The sequence below is a fragment of the Catharus ustulatus genome, chromosome 8, assembly GCF_009819885.2.
Source record: "Catharus ustulatus isolate bCatUst1 chromosome 8, bCatUst1.pri.v2, whole genome shotgun sequence".
In the NCBI taxonomy this organism is placed as follows: domain Eukaryota; kingdom Metazoa; phylum Chordata; class Aves; order Passeriformes; family Turdidae; genus Catharus; species Catharus ustulatus.
This window is the reverse complement of record NC_046228.1, coordinates 21888593-21911295: the sequence shown is the minus strand read 5'-3', so window position 1 is coordinate 21911295 and position 22703 is coordinate 21888593. Positions and strand designations below refer to the sequence as shown.

Below are 22703 nucleotides of genomic sequence, written 5' to 3'. Positions count from 1 at the left end.
TCCTAGAGGTCCCTTGGCCAGCAGGTTTTATGTGAGAGGAGAATTTCCAGAGGACAATGAAGAAGTGAGTATCTACCTCTCTTAATTCAGGAGGAGCCTGGATCTAGCTCACACATGCATGCTAGATTACTGAAGTTTGATTATGTAAATCCTGCATATACCCCACAATAAGCTTTGGGCATCATGACAAGCTCTTGTAAAACAGCACCACTTCTGGTTTAAATACTATCTGGCCATCACTTTTCTGTGGTCTCGTAAACTAGGTTTTGGTTAAAAAAACACAATCAGGAAACCCAACTAACCTCTCCAGTTTCATTCTGCCAAAGCAAAGTCATTAAAATCTCCAGTGTGGTGAAGACTGTTTTAGAACACTAGTGTGGTTTTAGAACACAAACAATGCTTAAAATACAGTGTTATCAGCTCCAAACACCAGAACAGCACAACTGTCAATAAGCTGCAAATTCACTGGGAGAAAACCCAGGCTTTCTTTGCTTTTGCTCAGTACCTAGCACCTGGTTCACAATTAGGCCAAATACAGCATCTAAAATAGAAAGTGGCAGTAACTGAAAAATACGATCCACTACAGTGGAGATATTGCAGTCAAACAACACAATAAAAACCACTAAATAAAAAAGTTCCTCTTCAAATGTAAGAGACTCATGTAAAAAGAAACACGGCAAACAAAGTATCTTATTATGTTCTTTCTTCTGTGTTAAGAACATAGGCAATCACAAAAGGTAAAGAAGAACAAGCAATTCAAAAAGATGTGCCAGCCCAGCAAGGAATCTCCACCAAAGTCAAATATGCACAGGAAAAAAATAATCTCCATGAGGTTGCATAAAGCACTGAGATTACATAAGGAACTTGTTACACTCTTACTAAACTGCCATACAGCTGAATTTAAAAAAAAACAAAAAACAAAAAAATCGAAACCCCAAAAAACTATGTAGGATACATTAGACACTAGTAAATCATTTAATAGAAAGTCACCTGAAATATTCAACTACATTTGTTTAGATGATAGCATAAAACTGTGTCTAAAAATCAAAAATTCAGCATATTTTTTATTCTACTGCTCAGAGTTCATACATTAGTCATCTGCTGCCTCAGCTATATCAACACATCTTTTTATTTTTTTTGGTCTCACAGTTTTCCTCCTCCACTTTTTTGAAATGGCCATCTCACGTATTTTTTCTCTTTTCATGCTTTTCTTTCTCAGCTCCCTGGTTTCCACTTATAAATCAAATACAACACACCATTATAGAGCACTACAAAGCACTGCCCTTGGACCTCTTTCTTTACCAATGCTTTCACTAGTCCTGATCCTTAAAAGAACTATCAGGTTTGCTTGGACTATCTGAGTCTTCCTTCCCTTTTGTAGTCTTTATTTTTTCACCTATGACATGAAGCATGTTTGTGGCAGCTTTAAATTCACTTTTGCTAGATGTTTCCTGTAGAAAACTCACGTGTGCTATTGCACAACCATACCCTGTACCCTAATTATGCTGTTTCACACCTTTGAGATGTCTGTAGATGAAGTCTTTCAGAGCAAAGAAAGCATTAATTGACATCAGCAATTTCTGTTGAGTAGTCTTATGTACATCCACAGTGTCATTTACACTAACCATGCACAAAGCCCCAAGAACAAATGATTTGAGGGAACTGCCCCTTGGGAAATTTGCAGAGTCTGTGTTAAACTCAAGTGATATTCAGTAATATTTTAAAACCACTAATCAGGTGATATAAAAAATTGATGCATAATTAAATTTGCAGAAGATGCTAAATTAGAAAGTGTTGCAAACACTAGCAAAGACAGAGAAATAACACAGAGAACCTGAAAAAGCTTAAAAATAAGAGCCGGAAATAACAAAATGAATTTCATCCAGGAAACATGCAAAGGTACCATACATCTGGGGGAAATATTTCAAAATTAAATACCAAAAGTAATCCGATCTTGTGGTTCAAGGTGTTAACTGATTGCCACAGCTGAAATAATCCTCTCAACCTTCCTGCTCAGCAACATATAACTGGCAAGGTACATTACAAAGGCTTTTGAAAGATCAGGCACAAGATATTTTTGGAGGCAAGATGCCTGTCTCTTAGAGAAAATCCTCTGCAACATCTATATTCAGAGAAATAGCCAGGTTCATTGAGAACATTCCCACTCTTGGGCAAGCAAAATATTTGCTTACTTCTCCTTTCATGCCCAACAGTTATCTCCATGCCCTCGTTTGTATTCTTACTAACAATTCAGCACAGACCCAAGACACTGTGGCAGTGGCACTAACAGCACAAGTTGAAAAGAACAGGCAAAGGGGATGCTAGGCTAGTTAGAGGGAGAATTATCTGGGCTCTTAATATTCCCAGCCTCTGAGAAACCGCCTCAGCTACTTTTCACTCTCAGCGGCCACAGGCACTGCTACACCAGACAAGCAGCAATGTTGTCAGAAACACAGAACCAGATACTCAGTTGATGTCAGTCAGGGCTTTTCTGCTGACTTCAAAGAGAATAGCAAATTTAATGTGAGTTTGCAGTGAAATAAGATATTGAAATTCTTCAGTGCTGCTTAGTTTTCCATCCTTGGGCTCACCACAATCAGGAACTAGAGAAGAGATGAGGCTTTGTACAGCATTGATAAAACTACAGCAAATATATCACTAGGCTTTGGCTCTTGAATGCCATTAACTCATAGAAAAACTGGAAGGAGTTGAATGGAAATCAATAACAATGAAGGATCTCAAACAGATGGGCTTTGAAGAAAGTCACTATCTTCTTTTGTTACACATAAAAGACAAGAAATGTCATTAAAATAAATAAATTCATTATAGCCCTATAGCAAATCAGTTGCTCTCTAGCTCTGTTTCAGAGCAGAGTTTCTACTTAGGAATTAACTTTCTACTACAGCTCGAAATAAACAGTACATATATCCTCACACATTCCCTGCCCTGTTCTTCCTAGATAAACAATCTGTACAGGAATGAAATTAGAAACTAAGATGAGTCATTGGTTTCACCACTCATTCAGATCTGTTCATTGTCTAACCCCCCACGCATTCAGTTGATTCAATTTATTATGAAATTCCAGAGGTGTGAACGGCTGGACAATAGCTTAAGGAGTCTTTGCAGCTGTATCAGCTCTTGTCACTGAAGGGTAGTATGGTTACACATGGGCCAAGAACAGGATTTCATAGAAAGTAAACTGAGATTGAATATCCTTCCATAACGATTTGCTGTAGCATAAAGAACAAATCATACACTTTCACAAGAATTTTTGAGTCAAGTTTACAGTTTGTGTCAAGTTGACAGCGTTTGCTTCTGTCTGATGAGCATGAAGCCAGTCTCCTGTCGTGTGGCTATCCTTAAAAAGGCAGACAGAAGCATATAAAATGTCCAGCTCCTGATCTTATGGAAATTACTTTCTGAGGGCATTTATGATAGCAAATTGAAGGGAAAAAAAAAACAAAAGACAAAAAAACATTCTCTAAATAATCTCATCATAACTGTAGTCAGCTTTTTACACTGGGATAGCTTGAAAGCTCTAAGGATAATATGTTAATGCAACTAAAGACATTTAATGAAGCGACTGTTGCCACACAGATACCAGGGAGATAAGGATGATCTCTGGTCAAGCACAATACTTGCATAGTAAGTGATCTGGGTCTCTCACTGTGCATCCTGTACCTAAACAAATGACTTCAGAAGTACCCTAATTCCAGGTCTGTAAAGTTAGTACTTTGTCAGCCACTTCTATTCATGTTTCAAGCTACATATATTTGCAGTGTATGTCACAATAGGGAACAGATTTGGAACAGAAGAGTGAAGATATTTCCAAAGCACTATTACAGGCAACTGGCACCATCACATTTCATCAGGCATGTATGTCTAGAAAATCTTCTCCAGCCAGAAGAGGGAGATCTGTGGTTTGACATCTCCAGACCAACAACTCATATGAATCACTTTGGGTGGGCTTACCTCGCACTTCATCATCAAAACCCATGCCAAGGTTATGGGTAGCACCATTATGCATAGTCAGGTATCTTTGGCTCTCTGTGGCATGTAGGTTTTCCAGCTGTCATGAGCCCCTGCTCTCCACAAGCTCTTTATAAGAAGACTGAGCATGAAGATGGAAATGCAGTCGTGATATAATGGAGTGTGGTGCCTGATACTATCAAGGCTTTTAATTTCAGTCTCATTGCTGCGGGGTTTGAGCACTTCCAGCTGAAGTTGGGTGCTGCCATCATCCAACTGTCTGATAGAGAGACCTGCAGGCAAAGTTGTGGTTATAAAACTTGAGATGAGCAGATCTTCTATCTGTATAATGAGCTAATTAAAAATTAATTTAAACATAGTCTGTATAAAGTGCTGAAGCATATGATGTGGGGTATAATCCTATGCTGGATTTGACAACTCACAGCTGCTACTGCATATTCAGTGTTTTTGAACAAAATGATATGTTCCTTCTGCCAGACTCCAATGAGAATTTTCTCTCACTCAGGACTTGAGAGTCTGACTCCAGGATGCAGATTGGTTAGTCTGTGTGATGATGTGCAGAGATAAGAGCTCAGATCTAGAGGCCATTTGACTGTGTTTGCACACATGCTGTTCCTTAGACTAAGCAGTGTTCTAGAAAACAAGCATGGATACATCTGCTGTCCTTCCCACCATTCTTTGTTCCAGACTTTCTTATGCTGCACCAGCTTGTGTGTCTCAGCACTTTCAGTGTTGATGTATCCATAAATAGGATGAAAATATCTGTATTGGCAATAAGCACAAAAGGTTTTTTGCCTTCAAGGCATATAGACCTCTGCGAACTATGTGGAAAGCTGAAAGGCAAGCTCTGATTGTTTTCCTCTGCCAATGAGTCTCAGCTAGGACACAGATCTATATGAGGCGTCAGGAGCTGGGGAAGCAAAAATCAGAGAGGTAGGAGTGCACTCAGGAAGCCATGAAGAGAAGGAGCTTGTACAATTCTTGCTCTCTTCTTGGACAGGGATCTACCACAAGTCATAACTGAGCCCTGCCCTAAATGAGGCGCTAGTCACTACTGTAGAGACATTGGGAGTCCTGGATACACCAAACTCTGCTCCTTGCAGCCAGGCCAAAACTGGGATAAAATAGTATGGTACTGCTTGCAGAACCAGCTAGAGGAAAAGGTGTTCTCTTGCTTGTTCAGCAGTGATATTTAAATAGCCTAGAATGAGCAAATACTGCGATGGACTTAAAAGAAAATCTCTTTCAGTTTGAATGAGAGCAATGGGATGGTTGCCTTGGCTTGAAGACTGAAAAACATATAAACATGAGTCCAACTATATGAAGCAGTATAGGAATAATTGGATTGCTTCTGACAATAATTACTTAGTGTGATCATTTTTGAATCTGAAAACAACCACTTCCACTGATGATTCACTAAACATTGGTATGTTGGTAGTTTGCTTACTGTATTATTAAATAAAACATTTTCTTTCTTGCCCAAAAAGCATGTTAATTAACCATAATGAGACATAGCCTAGAAACACAATTAAGTAAGAATTATGCATGGTCACACTTACTTTTGTAGTGTTACCAGGTAGAGAATCACTATGACTCTAGATAGGAATAACCTCAAACTTTTAGAACAAAACAGAACAGCAACTATGAAATAACTCCCTAGAAGGAAAATCTTGCATATTCAGGGAACTTTCTTAAACAGCAAGAACACGTTTGTCCTTTACTCACCACCTTTAGTTTGCCAGTGTCCCCAAGGCAGGAAAGGCACAGGGACCCCAAAAATGTCTGAGTTATGGTGGAGAAGTCCAGGGATGGTAATCTTTGGATTAAGAAAGAGAACCATGAATAACAGGTAATTATGTGAATGAGACACAGAATATTTAATTTGAGAAAGCGCCTTCCATTATTCCCTTAAAAACTCAGTAGTAAAAAATCAGCATAGAATAAACCCATTAATTAGCTTATTCTAGACAGCTACTGTGTATTGGTCATTGAATTCTCATGAGAGCTCACAAAGACCTTGTGTTGTTCCCATAAAAAGGTACATCTGTATGTTTCTGCAGTAGTACTAAGCTACTTTTGTTTTGTGCTACCTACAAAGATTTTACATAAAATTTCAAGCCAAAATCGAAATAGTTTTTTTATTTTTCCGGAACACTTATGTACATATTAAAGGTGCAGACCATAATCAATTAGAGCCCTCTGTACTAAAAGGACACTCTATACAAAGGCCAGAGCTCATCAGGACAGGAGATAGGTTCTCTTGTGGGCTCGTCAAGACTTCTTTATGAAGCAAAGAACAAATTTTCAAAAGACCTAAGTAACACTTAAAACTTTGGCCTCTTCTCTTCTATGCCCATAGTGCATTTTTGCTTGCTCTTTCATAAAATGGAATGACACGTACATGATATTAGAGAGATGGTCATACTACAGGAGCATGTACAGAGCAGCATGGATAAGAAGAGGTTGGATTCCTTCCCAACCCTTCTGCACATACATATGCCAAAAGTTTGCTAGCCCTGACAATGAGCTTGATATCTACCAAATGAGATCTGATTGATGTCTTCCCAGTTTCAGCTGGTCAAATTTTTAATGATTGCCTGGTACAAAAGGAAGAGAAGCAATGCATTAACTGTTGAGCATAGAAATGTATGTTAGAAAAACTAAACCTCCATCATAAGAAGTAATACTCTCATATCCTGTACCTCACACTTCAAAGCTCTTTTGCATGTTTCCCTTACCACATGTATTGATTGGTGATTTTTACAGCCCATTCTTTATTCATTTATCCAGGAAAACGAAATTTAAAGGATGACAAAATACACACCCATGCCTATTCCCTCATGCCAATTTTATAGACAGAGATATTTTACTAAAAATAAGAAAAAAAATAAAAGAACCTGAACACCTGAATCCTCTAAGTGATTTTTAGGCAGTGCTGATTAAGGATGTATTGGGGTTGCATTGCATGGCTTTGACAGCAGGGGAGGCTACAGGGGTGGCTTCTGTGAGAAACTGCCAGAAGCTTCCCCTATGTCTGACAGAGCCAATGCCAGCTGACTCCAGCACCGACCCACTGCTGCCATTAGCAGCAATGCCATGGCCTCTGGGATAGCACAGTTAAGAAGGGGGAAAAGCACCCCCATCCAACAGCAGCTGGGAATGGAGTCAGCCAGGGTCACTCATCCCAAAACAAAGTTCCCAGGAGCTGTCTGGAGTTCTCTTGCAGCCCAAGCTGTTCAACACGGAGGCTTATCACAACAGTTTGCCATAAGGAACATGCAGAGCAAGGTTCCCATGGCAGCTAACTCACACTCAAGATCAATTTTTAAAATCCACAGCTTAATTGCCACAAATAGAGTTTTCTCCAATCTTTTCTATTTTTTTCTGCTTTGTCTGAAAGAAAACAGTAAAATTATGTTACATCAGATTTTGTTTTAGGCTGTGGTTAGGTCTTGGAGAACAGTTGATTCTTGTGTAAGGTCCATGCAGCAAGGATGAGAGTTTACATGAGATATAACATGATCAAAGACTTTTGATTGTTATATCTTTCTCAGGCTCCCCTGACAGCTTATTTTCAAATTAAACTCCTCCTTAGAAATACTCCTTCAGCTTAGCTTTTCAGAAAATCCCTGTATATGACAGATCCAAAGCACACAACTGCCAAGAATCGTCTTTTACTTTCCATTTACAGCAGTGCCATTCTGGTTTATCGGGAAAGTAAAACACACAAGTATTTACAGGAAAGACTTTAATTGTTTCAATGGATTTGGTCTTTTTATCCTCACATTTCTAAGCACATTAAGCACGTCTACATGTTTCTTTTTTTCTTTTCACTTGCTGAAGGAATCATCTAACAAATTGGGGTCTAAATGAAAGAGTAGAGATGCAGCTACATTAAGAGTGTGATTTCATGGTCAGCTTTATCTAGCTGAACTCTGAAATACTACTGCAAGGGACAAATCTTTCTTTCCCCCATCTCACCTGTCTGTCCTCCACGCTTTGTGTCAGCACAGGGAGATGCATCCTCAGCAGTCAGCCAGATCCAGTCCCCAGTGCAGTTGTACAGCTGGATGAGTGCTGCTGCTGACACAACACAAGGACCAGGGACAGACACCCTTTCACCACCTTTTGGAAGTTTAGAAATAGATTAGCCATGGCTGATATAAAACTACATCCAAGTATCACCCCTTTTTGGTGAAGGAAACAGCAGACTCCTGTGTCATCTGCGGTACAGCAACAAATCAAATTATTGATAAACAGTAAGCATTTGGCATACCTGCCTTTATGATACCATGGTCATTGGTAACACAAATGGAAAGAGACACATCAGACAAATGTTTGTTTCAAGAGATCGGACAAAAAATGTAAACTAAACCAAATGAAATTGTAAGAGAAGTGTTATGGGCAGGGAACTGTGAGACTTAAGCATTCATTTTTCATTACTTTCATCTTCATCTCAGAAGATACTACTTCCAAAACCATACTGAATATTGGTGTCATGAAAAGGTGGCTTAGGAAGCATATCTAAACCAAATGGGGAAATGGAAAAGGCAACACACTATTGGCTTCAGCAGAATTTGGAGAAAGCCTTTAGCATTTTTTTATCCATTCCCCCCATTGTCTGCTAAATAGAAAAAAAAGACAGCAGAAAAACTTCAAGATCTGTTCAAAGACAAGTTTGGGGACTACAGAATAACTTGTGCAAAGTCAAATTATTATTTTAGAAACAGATATTCTTACTGTTGAGAAAAAAGGGTCACTTCATATCAGAAGAATAATTGGAGCAAAAGAGGCAGTTTCCTCTAGAGCAGTTAGCACTAGCCGTTTTCAGTGCCAAGATCCCAGATTAGATAGACCACCACTCTGATCCTGAACAACTTCTATCCAGCTCACTGCCCTTCACCTCAGCACCAGTGGCACAGTGCCTCAAGCCCTGACTCTGCAAGACAGCAGGATACAGACAGCAGTGCTCTGTTCTGCACTAGGATGTACAACAGCAGTTCCCACGGCCATCACACGGAGCTACGTGGATACCTATTGCCAGGAAGGGTGAGGTGAGAGCACTTGGAATGCAACTACTGAAAGTTCAAGTCAACAGGTTTGGAAACTTGGCAAAGACAGCGTAGACAAATAACTCAAGGTTTGCAGGGCACCTCTGTGACTGGTATAAATCAGATGAGTACTACTGAGTTCAAGGGAATCTGCCAACGCACGACAGATGAGCACCCACTCCTTTGCAAATGCTCCTCTGAGTCCTGGTATCTGAACTGCTTGGATCTCATCCAGTTTTCTAGTGTTTCCTGCAGGCCAAGATGAGAACCATACAAAACATTCTGCCATTCTCAACTCAGTGAAAAATGAAATCACATTTGATCATGAAAGTTGATCCTCCATTTTTTACATCAGCAAAGATACAGAGGAGATGTAAAAAAGAATAAGGAACTTCCTCTCCTTCTGTCAAATCCCCACCCTGTAAGTGCTTTCCTGCTGCTGACAGAAATGAAAGTCAGGCCTGGATGAATCCAGCAGAGATACCCAGAGGCACCGGAGCAGCACTGGGCCCCTCCCAATGCCACATGTCAGTTCAAAGCCTTGAAAGGCTGCAGATCTCCCACCGTGCTGCAGCTCCGCTCCCGCCCCAAGAGCCGCATACCTTGCAGCAGTGTCCTCCCTTTGCAGCAGTGTCTCCTCTGTGACAGTAGGGCTTTACCTTCTCTGCCTTCTACCAGTACAGTCACAGCTGCTCTCATGGTGCACAAATGCTGAGCAGCATTTCTGCTCCTCCTGCTCATTTTACCTCCTGCTGCAGGTCAGTGCCAGCCAAAGCTTCATTTGCTGACCTTTGACCACTGCTTCTGCACCAGCTCCCTTTTGAGGTGCTTGCTTTGAAATTGCCTTTCTACACAACAAGGTTGTCATAAGGATTTTTGAGACAATGGAGCCTGTAGTAAATGGGAGTCTTGATAATAGCAGAGAGATCAGATTTCATGCCTTCAGATTCAGTGTCACTCCATGCATGCTGCGCACACAAGGTCAGCTGCAGAAAGTACGCACTGCTGTGCTCTGGCCTGGAGCTTGCAAAATTGCTTTCCTGCAGAAGCACAGTAGCTTCCTCCATAGCAGTCACTGCCAACAGTCCCAAAAAGGCACCCAGCTGAAATATTGAGGAAACTTTTCAGTAAGCTTTTCATATGAACCATAAGACTTCACTGGGCATTTAGAGAGGACATCTGGCAGCTCCTTCACTGGCCAACAGGATTTGGAGATGCCTCCAAATTCATGCATCAACAGACTGCTTAGTCTGGGACCTTGCAGTTTTCAGGCTTACTGATGAAAATAAGTATGAAATAAAGACATAAAATACAAATGAAACAAATAAGTCAAAAGTAAATCAAAACCTTTCAAAAGCTAAAAGTATTTCATACAAGTTGAAGTTAATTTCTTAGCACAGTAAAGACTCGGCTACTTGGACTGTTGATTTCGCCAATGTTTTGACTACAGCAAAAGATGGCTTCTAGTTGCAAGGCCTGGCTCTATTAATACCTACTTCCAAAACAACTGAAATTGTCAAGCATCTGATTCAGCCTCTTTCAGAAAGTCAGGCAGGGCCTGAACTCTCAACAGAGATTTGAATTTTACTGTATTTCAGGGCTGATAGTGAGACGGTTGAAATACCAAGCTGCTCTGGTAAATCTTCAGTGAAACAAACACAGTTCTCTAACCCCATCATTTTCCCAAGACGCTGCTGTGGTGTGGGCTGAAGGACTGGGAGGAGAAAGGAGTGGAAGAGGAGAAAGAAGTTCCTCATTCCTCCCTATTGCCTTTCCTGTTTTCATGTCTGTTTATTCAGAGGATTGTCTTTCCATAAGCAAACAACTAGAAACAAGCTCACTCCAAATGTATGTTCTCTCATGTTTCAAGCACTTGCTCTGTTTTTGCTGAATGTTTAGTTACTGCATGAAAAATGGATATGTGGAATGAAGACATTTCCCCTTTGACTTGCACATTTGCTGAAGGTATGTCAAGGATCTGAGGCAAGGGGTATGGGCAAGCTTTCAAGAAAGTTTCCCCCCCCCTCCCTTCTCCTTTACTTGCTTATTAGAAGAGCAATAAATATCAAGCAGACAGACCCTTCTCACAGTTACAAAGCCTACCTGTAACTGAGCTGGATAATTAGCAGCCTTGAAGATGATATATGACTTTCATTACCCTTTGGGACTGGAGACTAAATGAGGACAGAGCTAATTGCCGTGCAAAGCAGTTTGGCATGAATGAGAAAAATGCAGGCGCTGTCTCCTGCCAAAAAAGGGCCCTATTGCTGCTCTGATCTCATGGCTGGTTTTTGCCGCAGGAGTTCACTTGGTGTCCATAAATCATGGTCTGCTTACAGCTGAAACTGCACTGAGTCATCAACATGCAATAAGCTGAGTGACAGATTCCAGCCTGACTACATTAGAACTTCAGACTTAGTCCTCCCCCCCACCCCCCACAACTCATACTTAACAGAAAATTAAACCCAGACTACACAGACATGAAGGCTGTGAGAAACACAAGGCTTGTTTACTTGACAATAGTTTTTTAAGACTGATGTTTCCAGGAAATAACATCATGCATTTTGAAAGGGAGAGGGCCACAAGCATTGAATTTATAAAATGACCGACTGCTATAGCACTTGGTTTGTCCTTCCTCATGTAATAGCTGATTAAAATGTATTGCCCTCCTTTAATGATCTAAAGTGGCACTTTGTCATCTTAGTTCTTATGGAGATAGATTTAGTCAGCTAACTGAGAAAATATTTTGCTGCTCTTTAAAATTAGGCCAGAAGAACCTGAAATTTGATTGCAAACCTGCTTCTAAAGTGACCTGGGGCATATTAACATCCATATTGTACCCTTAAGAAGTGTGGGCTTCTGGGGGAATGTAACCCATCAGTGCAAAAGAGAGTCCTTGAAGATACTCTTTTCCTCTCCCTGTTCTGTTTTACAGATCTTTTGCTTTTCCCTAAAGGTACCTTAGGTCTATTTTTTTTTTAATGGAAGAGATTGTGCTGAATTTGCAATATGGTATCCTGTCAGATCCTAATCAATTAGCCTACATCAGCTCAGCATAAGGCAGATACCAATTTAACTCACAGAGCTAAGCTTTCTGATTTTCTCTAAGGGCAGTCACATAATTCATTCTTTGTAGTGCCAAATTATATTTGACATTTAATTTAAAACTCAAGGTACCATAATGCAAAATCTCACTAAAAATAATGGTGATAAAGCAGAGGAACATTTCATTTGACAGTGAGGATTTTTTCAGCTTATTTATGCACCCAAACTTTTCCCCTCACCCACCTTTCAAAAGCCCAAACTCATGAGACAATCACTTTCAGGTGATTTTAGCCTCTACAGGTGCTTGCATACAGTAAAAGTGCACCTAAAGGTGAAACATACATTGTGGCTACTGATCACCTTTTGGTGGGTGAGCTCTGCCTTCCTCTCCCTGATGACACAAGCTCAACTTTTCATGTATTCTTGCTGCTGTAGATAGTGCAGAAAAACATTCCCATAGAGTGCCTGGGCTAACTGGAATTGTTGTGTGTGGACTGGGGGTGGGGGAGTCAGGTTGAGTTTTTTTACATTTAGAAGACCCAACAAGAGAGGGGGAAAAAAAAGTATTTAATGGCTTAATTCACCGTTCTCTGCCATGCAGCAACTCCATTCACAGCCCCCTGGCACAATGGAAGTCTGGTGGTTCATCAAGCATGTCTAGACTCTGACAATGCTGGTTCATGCACAAATGAAATTAAAAATCCCAAGTTCTCCTCCTTTCTTGAAATGTGCAACACACTGTGAATCCATGGGGAGTTCTAGCCCTGGGCTCACTCAGCACTTCCAGTAACAGTCAAACTAATAAAAGCACTACTGAGAAACACCGTGCAGCTGTCTCTGTCAAGGTGAGTGGCTTGTAGGGACTGACTCTGTTGGTAGCGTGCAAAATGCTAAGCAGCCTGAGATTTGCCTGGCTAATCCAGGGCAGCTCTATGAGAAGAGAAAGTAATGGATAACAGCAGGCTCTGCATTGTTGAGACAATCCCAGATAGCAATAGGCAAAGGACACTGGTAGTGCAATCCTCCTGAGAGTGACTCAACTTTTGTCCTGTCAAGAAACAGCTACTACTTTGCAATAAAAAGAAGCAAATGTCTAATGTTCTCATCCTTTATGTGCCAGATTAGCTCTTGGGGGAAGAAAAATCATCACTGGTCACAACATGCTTCTCAACATAAGATGGATGACTCAGATTCTGGGATGTTAGATCTTACTGCGGATTTCAACCCCTGATTAAGATGAAAACAGTTCAGGGCTAAACTCTGGTATTTTTAGAGTGAGTGTAGGCCTCAGGTTAGGCATTCTTGCTCTATTTCACAGTTGCGTGTAGGTGCATGCATATGCTACTGGGAGACAAGCTCAAAATTTTGCCCATGTGAATGGATCCATTTCTTTTAGTACTTGCTATGTGCTCCACATTTGTGTTATAGAAGACACAAGGCATTATCTGGGGTATGAAATGTGGACAGGAACAAAGTTTCTATGTACCTGAGGGAGATCGCATTATCAGCATACTTGGAAATGAAAAATATATTTGATGTTGATATGGAGTGGCTGTGTGACAGGTTTAAATTAGTGAAACAACTGTGAGGACATAACACTGCTGTTGGATTTCCCTACTTTCCATCAAATTTCATGGTGGAATAAAAAACACAACCCCAAAACTTCTGGAAAAGCAATTCTTCAGCATTGTTAACACAGAGAGCTCCTTTCTTTGGTGTGTATTCTGTAATTCAGCTCTTCCAGACTTCCTGAGCTAAGACTGTATCAAGACACTATTTTTGATAGCAAGGATTTTGTATTTTACTTGTAAGGATAAGACTACCTTTCACAAATCTAGATAACTGCTTTCATAATCAGATTATACTTTGGCTTTTAGAGCATACTTTAGAGTTCTGCGATTTATTAATACTTTTTTGTGGAAAAACGCTTCCATTGGTTTAAGCACTATTAACAACTTTAAGAAATAGAGTATTCCCTATTGCTTTTTTCGTAAAATTTAGGATTGTATCATGAGGAATTATGCAGCCTTCCCAACTCTATTTCTAAGCTCATTTTGCTTAGCCTCTTCTCATCTGTAAATTTTTCCAGAAATTGGCTCACTGCTTTTACCCCTTCTAAATCCTGTATGTAGGGTCCTTCTGAGTCGAGGGAAAGGTATAATTTTCAAGATTCAGGATTTCAAGACCTGTTAGAGATTCATATCATCCCCTTCATACTCCATACTGTTCCAGAAATTATTGCAATTGTGAAACTGTGTAGGTACACCTATAACTCCTCACCAACTTAATAGTAACATTTTGGCACACAAACATACAGGTGCACAAAATCTTTAGAATATTTAAACCAACAAACGATTTTGCACCAAGTTCTTAAGAAAATGCAGCTTGACAAATATTTTTTCAAAATAGTTTGAATGTTTTCAGAAAGGAAATTATGCAGGAACAGATACAATTGTATTACTGTAAAGAAGCTGGAATAGCTAAATGGCCATTTTAGTAGTCCATTTATATCACTAAATTTTTAGTATTGCAGAGACAGATGCTTTAAAAATAAGGAATAATTTAAAATTATAGTAAAAAGTACACAATCAGTAAATATCTAAATTGGAAAACTGACATTTTGTACGACAAAGAATCATTAAATTGTAGGGGCATTGACTGAGATTTCAGACCCTCAGATAGATAAGTTGGTTCCAAGTGCTGACAACTTAAGCACTTTCACTGAAAAAATAAAATGTAAACAAGAGTCTAACTTTAAATTTCTGCTTTCTGAAGGTCTTGTTCATAATCTCTTTTCATATGTGGGACTTACCATATTGCTTTGCAAGGTGTCTATCAAACATGGGGAGCTGTCTTCAGAGTTCTTGCATCCAGTAAGGAAGCTGATTTTTAATTACATTGTGCAAAACCATTAGTGATAAAAACCCCTTATAAATACAAACAGAAAACTTAATCGTAGTGTAGGAAGCCATAAGGATTGGAATGCAGAGAGAGACTGAGAGGATGCAAATGATCTCGTGAAACTTACACAGTCTAATTCCTGAGGAAAATTCTACTTGAATTTATGGTGATGTAAAGAAGGCTCAGAAAAGAGCTTGTTTACTCCTTGCTTAAAATACTCCCAGAAAAATGGATTATAGGGTTTTTTTAATCCTTCCTGCTATAGGACTTTATAACTAATAGCCCAGATACATTTGTTACCATTCTTAATCAAGGATATTTGTGTGATGATTTCAACAAGCTCTATTTTGTTCCAATTTAAATTCCTTTAAATTCTTCCAAGCTCCATTGTGGAATAACTCTCTGCATAATTTAAATTTGTGTTTGACCCCTGTTTTCTGGGTCCTTACCATATCTGTATTGAAGAGCTTTTTTCCAAAGCACAAACAGCAATAATTTAAAACAGTTTGAATTTCCTGGCCACTGTCTGTCCATCTAATCTGAGGAGCTGTAGTATCTTACATTTCCGTGTTACTGACCAAAGTACTTCTGAAATTCCAAATTAATTAGCACTGCAACATTCCAAGCACTGTAAGAGGTTAAACACTGGTTTTCCAATGGGATAAGCAGGGGTTGCTGCTGCTCCACATGCAATAAAACTAAATTACCTAAATAAAAGCAGTAAAGTCTAGGTTTCTAGATAACAAACAATGAAAAATAAAGGACTTGTTTTTCTCACATTGTATTTTAGGAAACAAAGGCTGAGATACAACAAATGTTTTGCCCAAGATTGCCAAGACTAGGCAAAACAAGGACAAAAATTGAGTCCAGATTTCTTCAGACTCATTATGGATCCTGTATCACATGATCATTTTGCTCAGTAAATGAATGGCAATCACAGCCTGACCAGCAGCCTACTGAATTCAACAGGAAAAGCTCTTGCTATTTCCAAAGGGGATTTTGTTTTTGAGTCCATTGGGTTACTCAATGCATATGCTCAAAAGAAGCCTGCAGCTAGAATAAAGCTGCGGACATGCCACAGCAGACTAGATTTCTTCTTTTTTAAGGCATCTCTAATTCATTGGCCATGAATAATATAATATTCATGGAGTCCCATCTGGTGTTCAGTTTTGTGTATAAGTGCTTTGCATTGTTGGTCTGATAATTCCAACCAAAACCAGTAAAGTGATATAAAGGACCTTGAAAACAGTAGTGGGATAAAAAGAAATAACAAATTGAATAAAGGAGAAAAAAATAAGCTTGCTTTAGTCTGTAAGGAACAAAATTGACGCCTTTTAACCTTACACATAAGTTCCGCACCATTGCTTTTTAAAATCAGATGAAAATCATCTAAGATCAAATTGATTTTGGCTTTTACATTCAGATGCACTTCAGCTTCTCACTTACTGGCCTATACAAGTAATGTCTTCAGCCAACCTGTATTTAGAATGGGTTGAAAAATCAGTTTGTATGTATTCCACATGTTTATTGGAATTTTCTCATTTCCATTTCACTCAGAGCCAATCACAATCAGTTTAACTTGCTGGGGAATATGTCAAGAGGCTGATTTAATGGGTGTTTTAGCAAAGAAATTATTCTTAATACAAAAAAAAATTTTTTTTTGCTTTTAACACATTGTCTCTTGCCCATTTTGTGTCAATAAATGGAAAGATGGATAATCAGAACTGTTCATATTTATTCTGAAGAGCTCTCTTCTCCATCATGCGTAGACTGATAGTCAATCATGAAAGAACTGTAAAATGACATGAAAATACTTCCTAGTTTACATCTGCTCCTTTCTGCTAACAAAATCTGGAGTATCTGCAGCCTTCCATGTATGGACTGGCAGGGTAGGCTTCTGAAATGGACACTCTCCTGTTCACCTGCTGCCATCCAACTGTGGATCATTTGGATTGGATAACTGCTATCTGAACTGAAATTTAGTCATCCAGTCTGAGAGCAAGTATGCTGAAATGATGCAACATAACATCCTATCAAGGCTATAATAGGACATAGAACACCTGCCATTGACTTGGATAGAAAGGATAAAATGCTCTGAATTGCTTTGTTTTCAACATTCTCTTCTCCATACTCCTCACATGTCCTTTTTTACTTAATTTGTCACTGATGCTTTAAGGAGAGAGAAATGGCATGGTTGAAGAACAAGAAAATGTGAAACAGATGCCCAAGTTCTATTGCTGACTCTGTTGGTGACTGGATAAGCTGTTTATATCATTGCATCAAGTTTATTGATTTAGATGGGTTAGTTTTATGTTTCCAAACTGAGAAGATGCACAACTGCCTGCTTTCCACTGTGAGTCAGTACTTCAACACATCATCTTAAAAAAAAGAGTTAGAATGAGTCTGCAATTAAGGTGGTAAATATGCCTCAAGCTCTGCATCTAAAAATTCAACACTTACAATTAAATGATATCAGGAAAATACTGACTGTAAGCTCACAGTAATTCAATTAAGTTGCCTCTAAATGAGAAATTAAAAATGCATCACAAAGAGATATTGTGGGTTTAATCAATTGCTTTAAGGGTCTCTGCAAATCTCAAGTAAGATGTAAAAAATCCATGTGCAAATATTACATTGGAGAGATGATGAATGGGAATGGAGTGGGAGGTTATATAACCTGATAATATCAAGGATCTGAAAGAGCTTAAACTATTTAACTATTCAGCAGTGAAAAGAAGTCAAGAGGGATCACTGCAGACAAGGACTGGAAATACAATATAGAAGCTGACTTGCACAACCTGACATTCCACTTCAAAGAGTATTAGTGCTAGAGAGTGGTTACAAAACTATAAGTCTTTAAAAACAAGTCTGATTTAATAAATATTTACTGAATTTTATAAGAATTGCCTGGCATCAAGCTATAAATATTAAATTGTAATGTATATGTTAAAAGAATGATGTTTTTTCAAATAATCAATTTAAGATTATAAGAATTTTTTGATTAAACATAAAAAATAATAATAAAAAATCCCTGAAAGCCAAACAAAAATAGTGATGGTTAAATTCCAAAAGAACAATCCACTCAAAGTTCCTTTCATGTGCCAAAAACTATTATTTATATTGTTTATGCACTTTCATCATGACAGCCCTAACACTGAGCAGAGCAGATAGAGTCTAACAGTTACTACATTAGAGAAAAAAAGCTCTCAAAAGGTAAATAAAGTGAAGTGAGGCTATATTTTTGGATCCTGGAAGATGTAAGGCCATTCTGATATTCTGCTTATATTGATTATTTTATATTGTTTAATGAATTTCTGTACTCTGTCTACAAAATAAAGACTGGCTCAATGACTAGAGCCAGCACTTACAGGAACCACCCTATTAAAACTGGTTTTGTTTGTGCCTGGAGAATCAGAACAATTCCAAACAGTTTGCTTCTTATTTTACTTGAAAGCTCCTGTTCCATTAGTATGACATAGTTTCTGAGACAAAGCTTAACCACAGTGTCTTTCCCCTTTAAAAGGTAATGACACCATCTAAGCAAAAATAACAGTGGGGGAAAAAAAGACCCCCATTATAGCAAACTGTGGTATTAATGAAATTCTGTTTGTATTAAAATTTTCTTTCAACCCCGGTCTTCCTGTTCAGGGGGATAGTGTCAACCTGTCAAACTTTTAATCAAGAGCAGTTCATTGATGCTTCCATTATGTCAAAATGCCTCACCTAGGTGACTTCAAGGGGAGACAGCAGGTCTGACTTTCTTAACATCCAAGGCTATGAATTTTTCATTTCTCACCCCTCAACTTTTAATTTCTAGTATATGTATGTGGATAGACACAATGTCTTTTTTATTACATCAAATCCATAAATAGTGAACATTTCAATCAAGTTGTAAAGTCAAGAGATTAAAGAAAGATAAATACATGAAAGAATAATTTCTTAATTTTTAGGGTGGTAAAAAGAGGCTAGTTAGAGGACTGAAATCTATGCATTCACAAAATCTTTTAAATGACAGCTACTTCAGACAAAATTTCACCACACAGTATCATGATTCACAATCTAGAATCTCCCTAAAAATTATGTCGCTGAGGCATTGCATTTGCAGACGTGCTGATAATAATGATATAATTTGGCATACTAAAGAATCCTTACTTTATTGCATAGAAGTCAAATCTGGGGCCAGATCATGACCTCCTGCAGTAGCTGCTATCCATCAGCAAGACCGAAATGTACCAAAAGTCAGTTTAACGAAGTACCTCAACCTCATGCTCTGTTGGCAGAATGCTTGATTTGGAAGATAAAAATAAAACCCCCCACATGACAGCTTTACAATGCCTTCCTCTGCAGCTTATCACTTACTAACCTGCTACAAGCAAGTCATAAGGGAACTGTGGATAGGAAAGGCTCTCTCTCCCCAGTTCCAGGGAACCAAAAGGATTGCTTAAGGGTGTTAAGGAGGTGACTGAGAACAGCCTTATGAGAGTTCTGATTTCCATTTCAGTATAGCACAGTACATCATTGACCCCATGTGATAGGTAGAAAGGCTTTCATACTGTGTGCTACAGACAGAAGGCAACTCCCAAGAAATGTACAGTCCTCCCAGGATCTCTATTTAGTCCTGCAAAAGTTTGACTGAATTTCTATCACAGAGCTTCTGATTCAACAGTTTCTACTATACTCACAAAGACACCTTTTTGCATTTATAGGAATATCCCTTATTTATCAATTAGATATACAGTGAGATGAGTTTTGACTGAAAATACTTTGTTGCTTCATAATCAGGAAGTGAAGTCAGGGAGAATTATGACAACCTGAATGTATGGTTAAAGAAGCTTCCGGATCTTGGGTTTTTAAGTAAGTTTGGAAAGGTATATTAATGGGGAGTATACTACATAATCCATCTAAACTATTTACTTTTCACTCTTCTGCCAAAGGAAAGATTCTCATCCAAACAGTTTGGTTGGTTTTGTTGTGTTTTTTAAACATACCATGTGTAATTAGCAGATGACTATATGAGTCATTTATAAAGCCAAACAACAAGACCAGAACTCTCAAAATGTGAAATGACCAGTTAATTACAAGACTGGTTTAAATTATGTTCCTAGGTATTACTTGTTCTTTCCAAAATGGGTTGGATATCTGTACTATTAATTCAGCCCTGAAGACCAATTTCATTCTTGCAAACATATTACACATTTAAAATGTAGCAAGGTTTAAATCATACAAGCTTATTATATTGTTTTAACTTCCAGCATTTCATTATTCTACTTAATGGTTTGCACATTATTTTATACAAGTACAATATAATTTTATTGCATGATATAAATAAAAAAACCAACCAAAAAACAAACCTATGTCCCATATGCTTCCAAAAGAGATGAGAAGTGATGGGATAGGAGACCTAAAATTCACTGATGTTTTGCCTACAGACAGGAAAAGCTGAAGGTTGTTCAACATATGCTTAATTGGGAAGATACGTACTCAAAGTACTAGCAACATATTCTGAATTTGTCCACCCCTCAAGATCGGATTGGCAGAAATATAAAGCAACTGAGCCAGCCCAATCTTCCTCTCATTGTAGTGAACTGGAACATTGACAGCTTTGCCTGGGCCCAGAGAAGGCGTTAATTTAGGCCCTGCGGTTTCTACACTGGAGCAAGTCTTGTAGCTGGGGATCACAGCTTGGAGAGACCCATCCTGGGGGGTAAAATACTAAATGTGCTGCGTGGTCCCTCAAAACATCGAGGAAGTGAAGGTACAGCCTGCAGTCTCGGACACAGCTTCCTTCTTCCCCTGGGGAGCCTCAGGTGGCAGTGACTGGGGGTCAAGAACTACATCAGAGTGGCTTGTTACACAATCTCTAGGACGCCAGGTGCCACTGGTTAGAGGGATGGAAACCAAGGTCCCAAAATGAGTGGAAAGCATTCTGATGCATTGCCCCTACAAAATGCAGATATTTGCCTTTAGCATGTGGAGATCTACAAGGAATTAAAATACGCATTTCAAATTGTTCTTTTGCATACAATACATAAATTACTTTTTCCCAAAACTATTTCACCAAATATTTCCACAAAGTATATCCAGTGAAGCACTGTATCTGCAAAGATGTTTAAGGATCGGTGCTTCCCAAGTGCCCTCAATTGCTCCTGTTCTACTTGCCTTGACCTGTTGCATCATGTTATGAGATATCAAACTGCCATCATGTTCCATTTGAGAGATGATTACGCTTCATTGGTGGGCAAAGTTGCTGCTTGCTGAGGGTTTGTGAGGTTTGATTAATTAGTGCTTATGAAGTGCTTTGAAATTCTTGCATGAATGATGTTACAGAAACACTGAATATTGCTGCTGTTATACAGGCAGGTACACGATTAAAGATTTGATGTTGCAAGGTGTGGCTGGGCCTTACCTCCTCTTTGGGAAAATATTCTGGTTTCCTCTGAATTCCCTCTGGCAAGCTAGTACAGTCTTCCAACCAAACCAAACCAAAACACTTCAATCGTCCTAGGGTAGGGAAAAATAATAAAAAAAAGATTAGATGAAGGATATTTCTGAGAACTCATTGCCTGTCTAGGATATTGCACCTCTAGGTGGTCTGATAAACTTCAAGGGCACCTTGGTGATTAAGTTTCTTCTCAAACTGACTGGATTTTCTTCAACTTTTTTTTTAATGAACTAGAGCTCTTTTAATTGCTTTCTCCTCTAGGTATTTTACATAAACACCTGACTGCCTGTTAAAGCATCTTCCTTAAGCATCCTTATCTGTGATATCCTCTCCTTGGCTGAAGAGACCTACCTATCCCCCTCTCCAATCTCTCCTGCCCAAAGGGAGCTGTTACACCTTGTATCCCTTTCCATAATTTCTGACTCTGAACCTGACAGCTCCCATCTGCTCTGGGAAATGCAGCACCCCACAGGTGATTCATTCCCAGCCAAGGCAGGAAGCTGTAGGGCTCAGCCCACATCCAGCCTTAAAAGACCCAAGCTGAAGATAATTATCACACAGACATACCTGTTCAAAGATTTGTCCAACTTGCTCACTGTGGCATGCTTGGCTGTGGCCATGACCATTTTGTTGTGGCCCTTCAGGAATGTGTTGCTTCCCAAAGCAAAGGCCAGGATTGCTGTCTAAGGCACAGGTGCCCAGTGCCATTTGAGACAGCTGTAAAGCATCCAGGATACATGCACAGGAATAGCAGAGATGACGCAGGATCTAAAGCAGACTGACACTCCACCATGGTAGTGAATGGATGCCAGGCAGATATCTGCAATAGCTGAAACAACACCAAATGCCAGTAATGAAGCCACTAACATCTCTGTGTACCGTCCAACTTCCCCGTTTTCTACTACTATTGAGGGCACTCAAAAGGATTTGCTATATTGATCCTCTGTGTTGATCACACAATTCACATACTTCTGGTCTTTCTTACATTAGCCTTACAGACTATGATCACCTGTGTTGTTTTCAATTCAAGTCAAAGCACGATATCTGGAGTTTCATTTTTCCTGCTTGTTCTACTCATTTCACATCCTGCACCCAGTAACATTTTTTGTTACTTTTCATAATAACCTAATGACTAATTTTGTACACACCTTTCTGCATACAGTAACCTCTGGGGTTTTGGTGCTTTGCGCCTGCTTAGTTTCCTAAAAACTGTAAAGAAAAAGTATTGATTGGTTTTGCCTCAGGCTTTAATAGACAAACTTACCTAGACTGCA

At 39.0% G+C, this 22703-nt stretch overlaps 1 long non-coding RNA gene across 1 annotated transcript; it reads right to left on the bottom strand.

Moving 5' to 3' along the window:
* Positions 1–7991: 7991 nt before the first annotated feature.
* LOC116999165 lies at positions 7992–22136 on the bottom strand. The gene is made up of 3 exons (XR_004418530.1): positions 21997–22136; positions 21394–21488; positions 7992–8115 (listed from the first exon to the last, which is right to left on the bottom strand). It is a non-coding gene; the product is annotated as an uncharacterized LOC116999165 (long non-coding RNA).
* Between the last annotated feature and the right edge of the window lie 567 nt (positions 22137–22703).